Here is a 15,688-nt window from a genome sequence, read left to right as displayed (position 1 = left end):
TGATATATAAATTATCAGACTGCGTGGTCGGTAGTAGTGGGTTTCAGTAGGCCTTTAACTGTAATATAATATTCTTATACGCTATAAGTGACCAGACGTCCGAGATCAAAACTGGGAATATAATCCCAGAGAAGGGGGAAAAAAGGGTCAGCTATTTTTAAGTTGAAGAAACAATATGATTAGGTTATATATACATGTGTATATCCTACATAAACAATGTATGAATACATTAGATATCTACATATCTTAGGGACCTATAGACTGTATCTCTGTTGATGCAGCAGCAGAGAGTTTATTCTGTCTTGACACTTTGTATTGATATTTTGTATTACATTCTTCCCTTAAATGATAATGTTTCCAATGATTGTTTTATACGTATTTTTTATGTATGTCGTTTTGGATGAAAGCGTCTGCCAAATACTTAAAGGCCTACTGAAATGAAATGTTTTTATTTAAACGGGGATAGCAGATCCATTCTATGTGTCATACTTGATCATTTCGCGATATTGCCATATTTTTGCTGAAAGGATTTAGTAGAGAACATCGACGATAATGTTTGCAGCTTTTGGTGGCTGATAATAAAGCCTTGCCTGTACCGGAAGTAGCGTGACGTCAAAGGTTGAAAGGCTCCTCACATTTCCCCATTGTTTTCAATGCAGCGTGAGCGATTCGGACCGAGAAAGCGACGCTTACCCCATTAATTTGAGCGAGGATGAAAGATTCGTGGATGAGGAACGTAAGAGTGAAGGACTAGAGTGCAGTGCAGGACGCATCTTTTTTCGCTCTGACCGTAACTTAGGTAAAAGGGCTTATTGGATTCCACACTTTCTCCTTTTTCTATTGGAGAAAAATATAGTGGGTTTCAGTAGGCCTTTAAACATAAACATATATAAACACCTGAAAGTCTTTATATCAGCTAAAACCACCAATTTGTTTCACTGGATTCAGAATAAAACCAAATTCTGTCTTACCCAACAATGTTAGTATTTGAATATTGTTACTTGAAGACTTATTCTTGGTTACAATTATACTGTTAAGAAAGTATTGTATTATACTTTGCCTAAAATGAGAATGCATCATAATCAGTGGCGGCTGGTGAATTTTGTTTTAGGTGGGGCTGAAAGTTTGTAAACCAAACCCCTGTAGGGGGGTCATCCTCTCCCAGAAGATTTATTTGGGATTTTTACATACAAATATTGAAGATCTTTGCTCCTTCTCCATATTATTTTCACAAAATACATCCAATAATACGTTAATGTTAAATCTTACTTGTGAAAACTAATCCCCCGATTCCTATTTTCAACAGTCCGCTCATTTGAGCAGGAAAAAACGCTGAACACCAGCCCGGCATCTTTGTTTTCTACCTGTCAACTGTCAGTTTAGGCTGCTCCTCATCACCACTTCAAGATGGCGGCCGAATTTCTCGCGTCACAGCAGCCAATGCTGCGTCTACTTATAAGATGTGTATGGTTATAATGTCATTGCAAACACGGCAATCTGTTGTGTCCACTGCAGTTCGCTACCTTATTCATACTTTTTGTCAAGTGATTTTTTTTAAGCAGGGTTGCATGGAGTACCTATACATAACGTTACGCTAGTCAATGTATCACACACAGTAACGTAACGTTAGACGGCGGTCAGCAGCACCGCGTATTTTAGCCACCTACAAAAAGACAAACATAGTCAAATAAAGGTCAGTTAAAATGTATACTATATTAAGAATATGTGTACATATTCCATAGGGCCCTGACATCTAAAAAGTACAACTCTGTTCATTGTTATGTTCATGTATTTGTTATGTTTTTTATGTGTACGCACACATCAACACACATACAGTATGAGATGAGATCAATGAGATAAGGTAAGAACAGGATAGAAACTGCTGCGGAACTAGTTACAATGAAATATGACATGGAAATACAATGTTAACCCTTTTCTGCAAATAAGTACAGTTGCACTTGTTTTTTCAAATGTGTTTATTCTGTAAAGCCTTGTCTTGGTTTAACTCCTATCTTACTGACAGGATGCAGTGCGTCTCCCATAACAATGTGACATCGGACTATGTTAAGGTAACGTGCGGAGTCCCCCAGGGTTCGGTTCTTGGCCCTGCACTCTTTAGCATTTACATGCTGCCGCTAGGTGACATCATACGCAAATACGGTGTTAGCTTTCACTGTTATGCTGATGACACCCACCTCTACATGCCCCTAAAGCTGACCAACACGCCGGATTGTAGTCAGCTGGAGGCGTGTCTTAATGAAATTAAACAATGGATGTCCGCTAACTTTTTGCAACTCAACGCTAAGAAAACGGAAATGCTGATTATCGGTCCTGCTCAACACCGACATCTATTTAATAATACCACCTCAGTGTTTCCCATAACCTGCCAAGATACCTGTGGCTGTGGGGGCGTGGCTGTGGGCGTGGCCACCATGACATCATCGAGTAATTTGCATAATTTACTACAATGATTAGATTTTCTCTAAAAAGGCTCAAAAAATGTATACTTACTAATTAATAATAACAGTTTTGTTTTAAACTTCCATCCATCCATCCATTTTACAATATAATTACAACCCTTTATGTACATATTTATATACAGATTTGAACAATAAGTTAATTCACTGAAATATATTTATTAATTGTGGTTCTTACAAAAAATATATCTTATAAAATATAAAATCTAAAATGTCTCAAAGCTCTGCCCCTTTAATTAGTGCATACTAAATAATTTAACTTTAGCCTACTACTACAAGTAGTGGTGGTAGATAGACACAGAGCTTCATCAAACATCTGATCCACTGAACAAAGAGCTCCAAAAATCTTGAACTTTAGACTGCCATCAGTTTTACTCCCTACACTTAACCATGTGTTTCCTACTGCCTGCAGACTTTGCATCCTTTGTTATATACACATGTTGTGTTTCTAATATAAATACATTTAATAAAGTCAAATACAAATAAGGCAACAAGAGAAGTATCCTACACTTCTCTTTTGTAAAGTAAATCTGAACAGCTGATATGGGCATCTACATCAACTATATGATTTGCCTGAGAAGCTGGAGAGGACAAAAAAAACAACCAAAAAAAAATTATTTTTAATTTTTATTTATTTTTTTTAATTTTATTTGTGGCGGACGTAATTCTCTCGTGGCGGGCCGCCACAAATAAATGAATCTGTGGGAAACACTGCACCTTAACATTTGACAACCAAACAATTACACAAGGCGACTCGGTAAAGAATCTGGGTATTATTTTCGACCCAACTCTCTCGTTTGAGTCACACATTAAGAGTGTTACTAAAACGGCCTTCTTTCATCTCCGTAATATCGCAAAAATTTGTTCCATTTTGTCCACTAGCGACGCTGAGATCATTATTCATGCGTTCGTTACGTCTCGTCTCGATTACTGTAACGTATTATTTTCGGGTCTCCCTATGTCTAGCATTAAAAGATTACATTTGGTACAAAATGCGGCTGCTAGACTTTTGACAAGAACAAGAAAGTTTAATCATATTACGCCTATACTGGCTCACCTGCACTGGCTTCCTGTGCACTTAAGATGTGACTTTAAAGTTTTACTACTTACGTATAAAATACTACACGGTCTAGCGCCAGCCTATTTTGCCGATTGTATTGTACCATATGTCCCGGCAAGAGATCTGCGTTCAAAGAACTCCGGCTTATTAGTGATTCCCAGAGCCCAAAAAAAGTCAGCGGGCTACAGAGCGTTTTCTGTTCGGGCTCCAGTACTTTGGAATGCCCTCCTGGTAACAGTTAGAGATGCTACCTCAGTAGAAGCATTTAAGTCCCATCTTAAAACTCATTTGTATACTCTAGCCTTTAAATAGACCCCCCTTTTTTAGACCAGTCGATCTGTCGTTTTCTTTTCTCCTCTGCCCCCTTGCTGGGTTATTCCGGTTCCGGTGACCATGGATGAGGTGCTGGCTGTCCAGAGTTGAGACCCGGGGTGGACTGCTCGCCTGTGCATCGGTTTGGGGACGTCTCTGCGCTACTGACCTGTCTCCGCTCGGGATGGTCTTCTGCTGGCCCCACTATGGACTGGACTCTCACTGTTATGTTGGATCCACTAGGGACTGTACTTAGAGGGGGGGTTACCCACATATGTGATCCTCCCCAAGGTTTCTAATAGTCATTCACATCGACGTCCCTTGTGTGGGCTCTGTGCTGAGGATGTCATTGTGGCTTGTGCAGCCCTTTGAGACTTTTGTGATTTAGGGATATATAAATAAGCATTGATTGATTGATTGAGTTAAATGTTTAAAATGACTGGTTAATAGTGCTATTATGAAGTGCAATGTCAGCACTATTTTTTTTCCTGCAATTTCAAATGCACTTGTTTTAATAAATAAATACAGCGTTTTAAAAGCATACACAATCTGTGTAAATATATTAGTATGTGGTTAAAAGAATTTGAAAGGACTCGAAACTCAAAATGCAGGACTTGGGACTTGACTTGAGACTTTCCAGTCTTGACTTTGGACTTGACTCGGGACTTGAGGGCAAAGACTTGAGACTTACTTATGACTTGCAAAACAATGACTTGGTCCCACCTCTGCTACACACTCACTGTCATGTTTTTGATGACTGTTTTCTTAAATTTAATGAATATCATTTACTTCTTCTTCTCAGCACTGTCCTTTAACTAAAAAGACCGAATGTTGTGGTCAGATCTTACGTTGTTCACTGTGACATTCGCTACGCCAATTAGCGGTGGGCAGGCTGGTAACCTGAATAACTTTTACAAGTTATGTAGATCAGGCGGGTGTACCTAATGAAGTGGCCGGGGAGTGAATGTCCAAGTGGCTGATAGGACCTCTCATCTTCACGCTCTTGCTGACATTCATCAATACCCACTTAAAGAAACTGACACATACAGGAGAGCTTTACAAGCCTTTAGTACATGAGATAATGAATAGACAAACTGATATTTTTTATCACACAGCAGTCCGTCTGTGATCATAAACCCACCCAGCAGTTCATAAATGCATGAGATGTTAGCTCCATCTTTGTTTTCCTTGCCAATCAATCACCCACAAAGCGTGCCGCAGTCGAATCGCTGGACGCTCGTCGAAGAAGCGCAGACGTTAGTTGGCAAATATGACCTTATTGATCGGCCCTCGAATGTGACCGTGATGGTAATCGTCTTCTCTTGGTTCGCACTGGTGTTTAAACCCGGTGTTTACGAAGAAAGGAGCATTCAGTCAAGGAGAAAGCCTAGCAGGATATATCACACATCTGCCTGTTGACACACACACACACACACACACACACACACACACACACACACACACACACACACACACACACACACACACACACACAATCACACACAGCAGGCTATAGAAGTAATACAATATCTTCAAGCCAGTGCAATAAAATCCAATAATGAAAGAGCGCTAACACAATCAGACTTAGTGGTACAGTATGTGGCCCAAAGTAATACTCCTCAATTATTCATGGCTTTATAAGTCGTTGGACATTCATTCAAAGGACACTTCAATAGGCACCCCTGCTTGATCTAATGACGCATAATACAAGATCACAATGTCAGCTTTGGTGGACACGGTCCTACAGTACAAAGTGTAAAAAAAAAAAGGTTTGTTCAAGTGCAGTTAGTCCAACAGAGACCAATAGTGGGTATGAAAAACACTAATCTATTTATTATTAACCGTCTGGAATGGATTTATGCTGTCTTTAAGTTGAAGTGGAGTGATAATTTTGTTGGCTACAATAGTTCATGAAGCCCAGCTAACGACACAGTAAGTTGAATGATGCGGACATACTTTATAACACGCTTCTGCCTTGGAGGCTTTGAGCCTGATTTATTGTACTAAGATCGCTAAACAGTGTGTGCAAACAAAGATATAGCGTGTATTATTAGTGGCCATGTTGCATGTGACCTACTAACACTGTGTGTGCTATTCATAACTGGTGCAGACTGCCTTATTTAAATGAGAATTTTGCACGTACTATACTCCCCACATTTTCACTCGATCATTTACTGCACATTCTTTTTATCATTTTATCGTGTTTTCAAACAAGCAGCAGTCATGTCCCACTTTTTATGGGCATTTCAGAAACCAGCAGTCCTGACTCCTGCAGTGCATCTACGAACCCCGTTTCCATAGGAGTTGGGAAATTGTGTTAGATGTAAATATAAACGGAATACAATTATTTGCATATTATTTTCAACCCATATTCAGTTGAATATGCTACAAAGACAACATATTTGAAGTTAAAACTGATAAACTTTTTTTTTTTGCAAATAATCATTAACTATAGAATTTGATGCCAGCAACACGTGACAAAGAAGTTGGGAAAGGTGGCAATAAATACTGATAAAGTTGAGGAATGCTCATCAAACACTTATTTGGAACATCCCACAGGTGAACAGGCAAATTGGGAACAGGTGGGTGCCATGATTGGGTATAAAAGTAGATTCCATGAAATGCTCAGTCATTCACAAACAAGGATGGGGCGAGGGTCACCACTTTGTCAACAAATGCGTGAGCAAATTGTTCAACAGTTTAAGAAAAACTTTTCTCAACCAGCTATTGCAAGGAATTTAGGCATTTCACCATCTACGGTCCGTAATATCATCAAAGGGTTCAGAGAATCTGGAGAAATCACTGCACGTAAGCAACTAAGCCTGTGACCTTCGATCCCTCAGGCTGTACTGCATCAACAAGCGACATCAGTGTGTAAAGGATATCACCACATGGGCTCAGGAACACTTCAGAAACCCACTGTCAGTAACTACAGTTGGTCACTACATCTGTAAGTGTAAGTTAAAACTTTCCTATGCAATGCGAAAACCGTTTATCAACAACACCCAGAAACGCCGTCAGCTTCGCTGGGCCTGAGCTCATCTAAGATGGACTGATACAAAGTGGAAGAGTGTTCTTTGGTCTGACGAGTCCACATTTCAAATAGTTTTTGGAAACTGTGGACGTCGTGTCCTCCGGACCAAAGAGGAAAAGAACCATCCGGATTGTTATAGGCGCAAAGTTGAAAAGCCAGCATCTGTGATGGTATGGGGGTGTATTAGTGCCCAAGACATGGGTAACTTACACATCTGGGAAGGCGCCATTAATGCTGAAAGGTACATACAGGTTTTGGAGCAACATATGTTGCCATCCAACATATGTTACCATGGACGCCCCTGCTTATTTCAGCAAGACAATGCCAAGCCACGTGTTACATCAACGTGGCTTCATAGTAAAAAAGTGTGGGTACTAGACTGGCCTGCCTGTAGTCCAGACCTGTCTCCCATTGAAAATATGTGGCGCATTATGAAGCCTAAAATACCACAACGGAGACCCCCGGACTGTTGAACAACTTAAGCTGTACATCAAGCAAGAATGGGAAAGAATTCCACCTGAGAAGCTTAAAAATGTGTCTCCTCAGTTCCCAAACGTTTACTGAGTGTTGTTAAAAGGAAAGGCCATGTAACACAGTGGTGAACATGCCCTATCCCAACTACTTTGGCACGTGTTGCAGCCATGAAATTTTAAGTTAATTATTATTTGCAAAAAAAAAATCAAAGTTTATGAGTTTGAACATCAAATATCTTGTCTTTGTAGTGCATTCAATTGAATATGGGTTGAAAAGGATTTGCAAATCATTGTATTCCGTTTATATTTATATCTAACACAATTTCCCAACTCATATGGAAACGGGGTTTGTACAATGAAACCCACTTTTTTTTTCAGTGCGCTCTTGGGAGCTGGCTGCAGCACTGACTGCGAATGTGAAGAAGAACATACAATATTAGTATTACCGGTATATTAATATTAAGTATATCAATATGTGGAATTAAATGATGGAATGGATTAGGTAAAGAAATCAAAAATTTACTAATATGATCCAGTTTAATAGGCTGTTCAAATTAAAGGGTTTACAAAGTACAAAGAAGAAGGATTATGATAAACGTCAGTTTGATAAAGAGAAAACAAAGAAAGTTGACCCAGATTCCGTAAATGAACAAGGAAATCTCGACTACTACTACTTCTAAAAAATTAAAAGGGTCGCCACACCTAAAAAATGTGTGGGTTTTTTTACGTGAAATAAAAAATTTAAGTAATATAATGAATGTATGAATCAATATATTGGGTAATATACTGTTTTTGGGAGGGTTCTAATCTCTTTTATGGCTGTTAAATAGAGGCAACACAGACATCAGCGTGCATCTACATTAGCTTTATTTTTCAACTCACTTCAGTAAACAACTTACGTAAGCAAATATGCCACAGCGTCAATTCTGGTCCTTCCAACAATCCTTATTTCTTCTTAATCAAAATTGATATTCATATATTACATATAGCTAATTATTAAAATTCCGCCGTCAAAAAAAGACTTTGTTCACCGAAACCTCCGCTGGTGGGCGGGCTGCGTCTTTCCCCACGTACACGAATGACGTAGCTCGCACAAACCTAACGAAAAAATGGCATTCTGGTCGCATTCCTGTTTAGACTGAAGTCACATTTGAAAAGATCAGATTCCTATTGAATTGGCCTTAATCTGATGCGAAAAGATCAGATTTAAAGCGTTAAGACTGGCAAAAAGATCCGATCTGTGTAACTTCAGGGTCAGATTTGGTGTGCAGTGTAAACAGGGGCAGAAATTATTATCAAGGTTTAGGTCAGGCTGATTACAAAATTATATAATAATCAAATATACTGCATTAGAAGGGACTAACAAACATTTATGAAAATACAATTACATAGTGCTAAAAATAAATACATTCTAAACTAAATTAATAATAAACAATAAATATGTTTCTTAAATAAACTGTCGATAAAATTTAAGTACAAACGAAAATACTAAAGTCATAATTGTGGCGCTTCAGAAACTTCTCTATGACTTTACTCCAGACTTCTTCTGTTTGTTTGATATTGTCATCACATCAAGTGGTGGAAAAGTGTATTACAACTGAGTACCACTGCGGCCCATACTGATCAGCAGCTAAGAAACAATATATTTTTAGGTGGCACTCTTGGAGGCGCTCGTGGCCCATTCCTATGGTTAAGAAACAATGCTCTAAAGTACATCCTAGATCCACTTCCATAGTATCGTGTCTTGGGAAGGTTGCTGTAATGTGAGGTCCGTGAGCACTTTTGGGAGTGAATGTATTTAGGATGTAATCAATCTTGCTGGCTAACAAGAAAGTACATTCATATTTAATGCATTAATAATGACTTTTATATGATTTTATTGTAGGTTTGATGTATTGCGTTCTATTATTTAGGCTTTGCACGCCATATTCGTAGATAGCAAGAAGATCAGTCGTCCAGTGGTGATCAATACACGACCGTCTGCAAGCAACACGAAAAAATGGTCTTTACGGTCTCACGACGCCCTATGATACTTTCTCTCTGCAGAGGATACTAAACACTTGCCATAGCAACCACATCAGGGCTAAAAGAGAATAAGCACCTCGGTGGTTGGGCGCAACACTACGTTTCCCAAAAAGGTGAAAGGGCAGATGATGCATTGGTGGAGAATCACCAACACTTTTTCATTCATTTGTGTCCTTTTTGGCTTTTTTTTTAAAGCCAATAACATTTTGCAGTAAGCGGTGCAGGTCAGAAAGGACGCTAAAAATAAATCTGTTTAAAAACGCAAATGATAACGTCTATGCATTCACTTCGGTCCCTGTGAGACACACCGCTAAATCCAATTCTAAATTAACGTTGGTGGAGAATCATCAACACTTTTTCATTCATTTGTGTCCTTTTTGGCTTTTTTTTAAAGCCAATAACATTTTGCAGTAAGCGGTGCAGGTCAGAAAGGACGCTAAAAATAAATCTGTTTAAAAATGCAAATGATAACGTCTATGCATTCACTTCGGTCCCTTTGAGACACACCGCTAAATCCAATTCTAAATTAACACATTTGAGCTTGCTCTTATCTTCATCAATTTCCACAGACTGCCCACAAAAAAGAAAATTAGAAAATTAACACTTTGGAAGAACTACAAACTGCCAGAGACATCTTTAATATTGGCTCACAATGTGTGTTTTATTTACGTGTCATTGAAATTAACTGTTTATGGCTGATGAATGTTTGCACAATTTCCATCAGTCGTGCGAGACACTGTATGGCAGAATGTTTTGAACTCCTATTTCCACGGCAGTGTCATATTGAGCAGTATAATGTGGACATATCAAATTCAATTTAATGCTGGTAAAAACATTAGGGCTGCCCTGATCTAATGTTGAAATCGGATATTGGTCCAATATCAGCAAAAAAAAAACATTGGATTGGCTCAGCTTGTATTTAAAATGTCAGATATAAGAGCTCCGACACAAGCAGCTGGATTCGTACCAGGAACCCTGAAGTTTCTGGACAGCCGAGCTATCATCTGAGCCACGCCGTTCAAGACCATGTACTGTACTTCTGTCTTAGAAAATTTCCGTTTTTTTTTTTTAAATCAAGGCTTAGTCAGAATCCTCCATTAGGGATGTATATCGTTGGGATTTTACTGTTATCAATACCAATCGATATTCCTTATCAATACCAGTAACCACTTATCGGTACTATATGTAAAAAATATTTTTTTATTAGCATTTTATTAGCCCAAGAGGTTGTACACCTCCAACATCATGTAACATCTCACATCAGGGAAGTATTTTATCAACACCTGCTTTTTTAAGTCGTAAACAAATCAACTATGTTTCCAGCGCAAGGTGCAATAAAGTTATGTCATCCTCTTAAAAAAAACACACAGATCCATCACTGTGTTTCTCTTCATTACAATAACTCAGCTGGAAATCAAATGTACTGTATGTATGGCATTCATGTGTAGAGCACGGGTATTTTACAAAATACATCATGTCAAATGCATCCTATTGATCAATCAATCAATTAGCATGTTAGGCGGGTGTGCATTTAAGTAAGGTGTGTTTTGATGCCACGCAAACGTAGCGTGATGAATTGACGTTAGACGGAGCAACTTTATGGATTATTATATTAATTCAATTTTTCTTTTCTTTTTTAAAGTGGATTGTTAATGGCCTGTGGATCACTGGATCGCTAGGATGACGATTGATGATAGCGGTGGTTGTGAGCAATGCGCTTTCTCTTCAAACTGACACTAACCCTTATTGACTTTGAGGAACTTTTGAGGAGCTGATTATCAGATTATCCCCGTGTCTTTTTTATGTGTGGGGGTGGAACCTGAAGTGAATGTGACAGCGTGTCATAATTATGTGATAAAAGAATATAGGTGTCATTTGTCCATATTCTGGACGACCCATTTACTCGGTACTCGATATACATCCCATTTCCTACTCTTTATTTTCTTCTGATGATCTTTCCGGCCGTTCTTCAATTGAGGTCCCAGAGCGACAATTGGGAAGTCCCCCCAGGATTTGACATGTCTTTTTTGTGATTTTCGCAGCCTAAAATGCCTGAATTGGTAGAATATTTTTTTATTGTCAAATTACTGTACTTTTTAACTTACTTCTAACTAATAATAGTAATGATGAATTATAATTTCAGAAATAAACTCCACCAGTAGCTTTATTATTGTTTGTTGTCTGCTCTGCTGTTCTCAAGATGCAGACATTTTCCAGTGTATGTTTTACACTTTATAGAGTCCATCTCAAACATTCATTTATGTTCCAACACGCAATCTATAGCGCACATTTTGTTGGTAAATGAGAGACATTGAGAGAATATTATCATACTTTAACATCTCTGACATGTGAATGCTGCCTCTTTGCTAGGATGGCGTGGCGAAGTTGGGAGAGTGGCCGTGCCAGCAATCTGAGGGTTACTGGTTCAATACCCACCTTCTACCATCCTAGTCACGTCTGCTGTGTCCTTGAGCAAGACACTTCACCCTTGCTCCTTATGGGTTCTGGTTAGTGCCTTGCATGGCAGCTCCCGCCATGAATGGGTGAATGTGGAAATAGTGTCAAAGCGCTTTGAGTTCCTTAAAAAGATAGAAAAGCGCTATACAAGTATAACCATTTACCATTTTTACCATTTAAGTCAGCATTGCAAATGCAAATTTGTTACAAATTGCCTTACCCTGGATAAATAAAGGTTAAATAAGAATATAAATACGTGTTAACTGCGGAGAGAAGATGTATTTTTGTTGCTAAATGTTTATATAGTACATTACCTAGGGGGCTTAACGCAATGGGCAAGGAACCAGAAGGTCTAAGCTGAACAGCAATTGTCCCGTTTGATCCATAATGAGTTGATCTGTTGTTACATTTTGCTGTCCCCACTACACAAGAAACAAACAAGCAGTTAACGTGCGCAATTAAGCGCCGCTCAGAGACAACTTTGATTGGCTAAAAAAGGAGGTTAAATAGCCAAAATGTACAGGTAAATTGCGGACAATCGACAACTTTGCGTGTCTGTGGTTGAATTTGAGCGTTTGCGACATCAAGAATTCCCTGAGGGACTGATTGGGGGACTTTCTGGAGAGGAATGCATTAAAAGACAAAAAATAATCCATAAAGTCAGAACGCGCAGTATGCTCACTCTTGTATGGTCCTCTGGCAAGCGTAGTAAAATTCGATTTGTGGACACGATCACTCCTCGTGTGAGTTGGTGAATGCTAGTCACCAGAATCAATCGGCTGTTGCTGTGAATGAATGAGATTGTGATTTGTACATGCAGCCCTATTTTTTATTAATCTGGCATCTCTTAGACCAGGGGTGTCAAACTCATTTTAGCTCAGGGGCCGCATGGAGGAAAATCTATTCCCAAGTGGGCCGAAATGGTAAAATCATGGCATGATTATTTAAAAATAAAGACAACTCCAGGTTGTTTTCTTTGTTTTCCGTTGGCCAAAAATAGAACAAGCACATTCTGAAAACATACAAATCACAAATAATCCTCTGGACAAAACACTTCAAGTTTGTTGAAAATTCTGAAGAAATTGGTGCAGTTTCAAAAACACAATGAGCTTAGACTTTGTCTCAGTGTATCTACAAGGCCAGAATTAAACTTTAAGTCAAAGTCTTTCTGGAATTGAACAAAAAACACAACATATAAACTCTTCTAGGTATCAAATACCTCCTTTGTCATGTCCACGTATAAATCCAATGCTAACTCAACAAACCATAAGAAACAGAGGTAAAAAACTATTCAGAAGGGTTAAGTTTTCTCGTTTTTGACAGAGACGTTATGGGGGAGCAAAGGTGCCAAAAACGATGTGTTCGAAGCAGAAGACATAAAACGGCAGGTTTTAAGTTTCATTTGGTCGCTTTACTTTGTCCCTCTTGCTAGTCCTAACAGACTTGCTATTGTGACATCCAGTGGACACATTTAGAACAGCAGTTTTTTTAATTAAAAAAAAATGCAGCTCATTTTAATACTTGGCAAACTCATCACGTGGGCTGGATAAAACCTGCCGTAGGTTTGACACCCCTGTCTTAGACACTAATATAATGATAATAGTACAGTGTTTTGGCTATTAGCTCCTATTAGATATGATGCTTGATGATCTATCAATGCTATAGCAGAGCAGCTCTCAGCAAGTCAGGTTAAGACCACATTAAGGAAACATCTCCGGCAATTTGCTGAGCATCGGTGCGGAGAGGACACAGATGACACACTACAAAGATTTCACCACAGGCGTCACACCGCTCAGTGTCTGCATGGGTCTTCTCCATGAAGGCGGATCCATCCTGACATTTTGCCACATTGTGTCCAAAAGAAACAGCAACAAGGGAGAGGGAGGGTGTAGGGAATTGGAGGGGTGGGGTGAGGGTGTGTGTGGGGGGGTACAACCGGTGGAACTGAGACGATGGCGCTCTTCTTTTTTGAGGTCAGTGTCTCGGGCAGACAAAGATGGAAGGACATCTTGCTAAAAATAGCCTACATATGGGTTGATAATGGAGTGATTTCACATGAGAAGGAGCACCAATGTGAGCGTGCTGCAACATGCATCCTCCTCATCATGTATTCTACTACTGGCGCCTCAACGCCCCAAATGCATGTCCCAGTCAAAAGGGGTGTGGGGGGACACGGTGACAGAGTAAGACGTCTCTCCATGTTTAACAATCATTTGCCTAATTAAAACATGCCATGCTCATCCAACACACTGAATTACACGTCATGCAGCATCAGGAGCCACTGGCACCTCATCCATCCTCCATGTTTTAATGGCCCCGGCGTGGCACACATCCGTCAAGCCTATAATCAAAGCCTCTTGTTTTAAAACACCACTGTGGCGTTTGGATGCAAATCATCTGCTATCAAGTGAGATCTGACCGGCTTTATCCGACCACACACAGAAGGACCCCCCCACCCCCACCCCTCACACACACACACACACAGAACCCACCAGCAAAAGGGATTTAACACAATCGGTTAAATACATATATATACATGAATATGTATTTAAATCGAATCACACTAACCTCCATCGATGTTAATTCCTCTCCCGTGCTGCTACACAGACGGCATCCCGTCGCCTCCATTCAGCCCAGCAGCCTCCTTCAGCATCCTGCGCTGTCATTGGTCCTCCCCTGCACGCCAGCATCATCATCATCACTACCACAAGCGGCAGCTGCATGCGCGGTAGGCGGGGCCCCACTTCTGCATCATCTCGATTAAAATGCACGAACTTCTGGGAGACAAATGTGTACAACTAGCGTGGATTTCTATTGAATGAAGCCGAATGCGTCTGCCCCAGATCTCGTCTCCCAGGCAGCGCGTCTTCGTGATGCTTTGCAGTTTGTACGCAACACCCCCCAACATGTCGTTTACAGATGGCTATTGTCAAGCTTTCCACACACTATTAAGGCATTGAAACTGCTAATACCGGTAAAGGAGCAGGGAGTTGCAATCGCCTTTCAGTCTAAACTCGGGGTTAGAGAAAAAATGCAAGTCACCTCTTTCTTGGTCGAGCTCGTCCACTTTAATCCGTAAAATCACGCTTAAATGAATTTAAAAATATATATATATTGAAAAGGCAAACGTTACTGGCGGGAAGACTCGAACATTTCAACCCCATAAAGGTAAAAGTGATGTTTTTATCGTCTTGTTTGTTGAATGTAGAAAAACTACGGGGTACCGAATGTAACTATTAATCCCATTTGTATGTTGGCACCCTAAATATAATGGTACCTGTTTGACACAACACTTGATCTAAAACTTGTTAGGAAGAGTCCGTTGCAGTTTTGTTGTCTACCCTAACGCAGGGAAGTTTAATTTGGATTATAAACAATCCCAAAGTATTCTTCTTCTTCTTCTTCTTTTGTTTAATGGCGGTTGGCAAGCAACCTTTTGGTGTGCATTACCGCCCCCTACTGAAATGGAGTGTGGATCGAGGTGGAACGTACCCTACTCTAAATTATTTTATTTAACCCTGTCTTTTTTAAATATGTATATAATGCTTTGTAACCTACATGTTCTGAGTGCAATCCTAAAATATCTTCCATTACTAACCTAACCTTCTCTTTTGCTAACTTATTTCCCAGTATTTCCCTTTCTCTATTGTATTTCCTACAATGTATTAAAACATGCCCTGTCTGATGGCAACAGTCACACAGTCCTGTATTATGTTCCCCTATCAATTTCAATTAACTATTTAGATATGTATGTCCTAATCTCATTCTAATAATAATGTCTTCTTCCTCCCTATTTCTATTGCCTCCTCTCATTACACCTACTGTGGTTAAAGGCCTACTGAAACCCACT

At 39.5% G+C, this 15,688-nt stretch overlaps 1 protein-coding gene across 3 annotated transcripts in view; it reads right to left on the bottom strand.

The window, feature by feature from the left end:
* The window catches only part of erc2 (ELKS/RAB6-interacting/CAST family member 2), a 100,345-nt gene extending 85,114 nt beyond the window's left edge, over positions 1-15,231 (bottom strand). For all 3 annotated transcript variants that reach the window (XM_062052069.1, XM_062052077.1, XM_062052074.1), the window contains exon 1: positions 14,407-15,231. The gene's annotated coding sequence lies outside the window, so the exon portion shown is untranslated. The remainder of the gene's footprint in view (positions 1-14,406) is intronic.
* Between the last annotated feature and the right edge of the window lie 457 nt (positions 15,232-15,688).

The sequence above is a fragment of the Entelurus aequoreus genome, linkage group LG01, assembly GCF_033978785.1.
Source record: "Entelurus aequoreus isolate RoL-2023_Sb linkage group LG01, RoL_Eaeq_v1.1, whole genome shotgun sequence".
NCBI classification, from domain to species: domain Eukaryota; kingdom Metazoa; phylum Chordata; class Actinopteri; order Syngnathiformes; family Syngnathidae; genus Entelurus; species Entelurus aequoreus.
The sequence above is the reverse complement of the archived record's forward strand: the minus strand, read 5'-3'. Positions and strand labels throughout refer to the sequence as shown.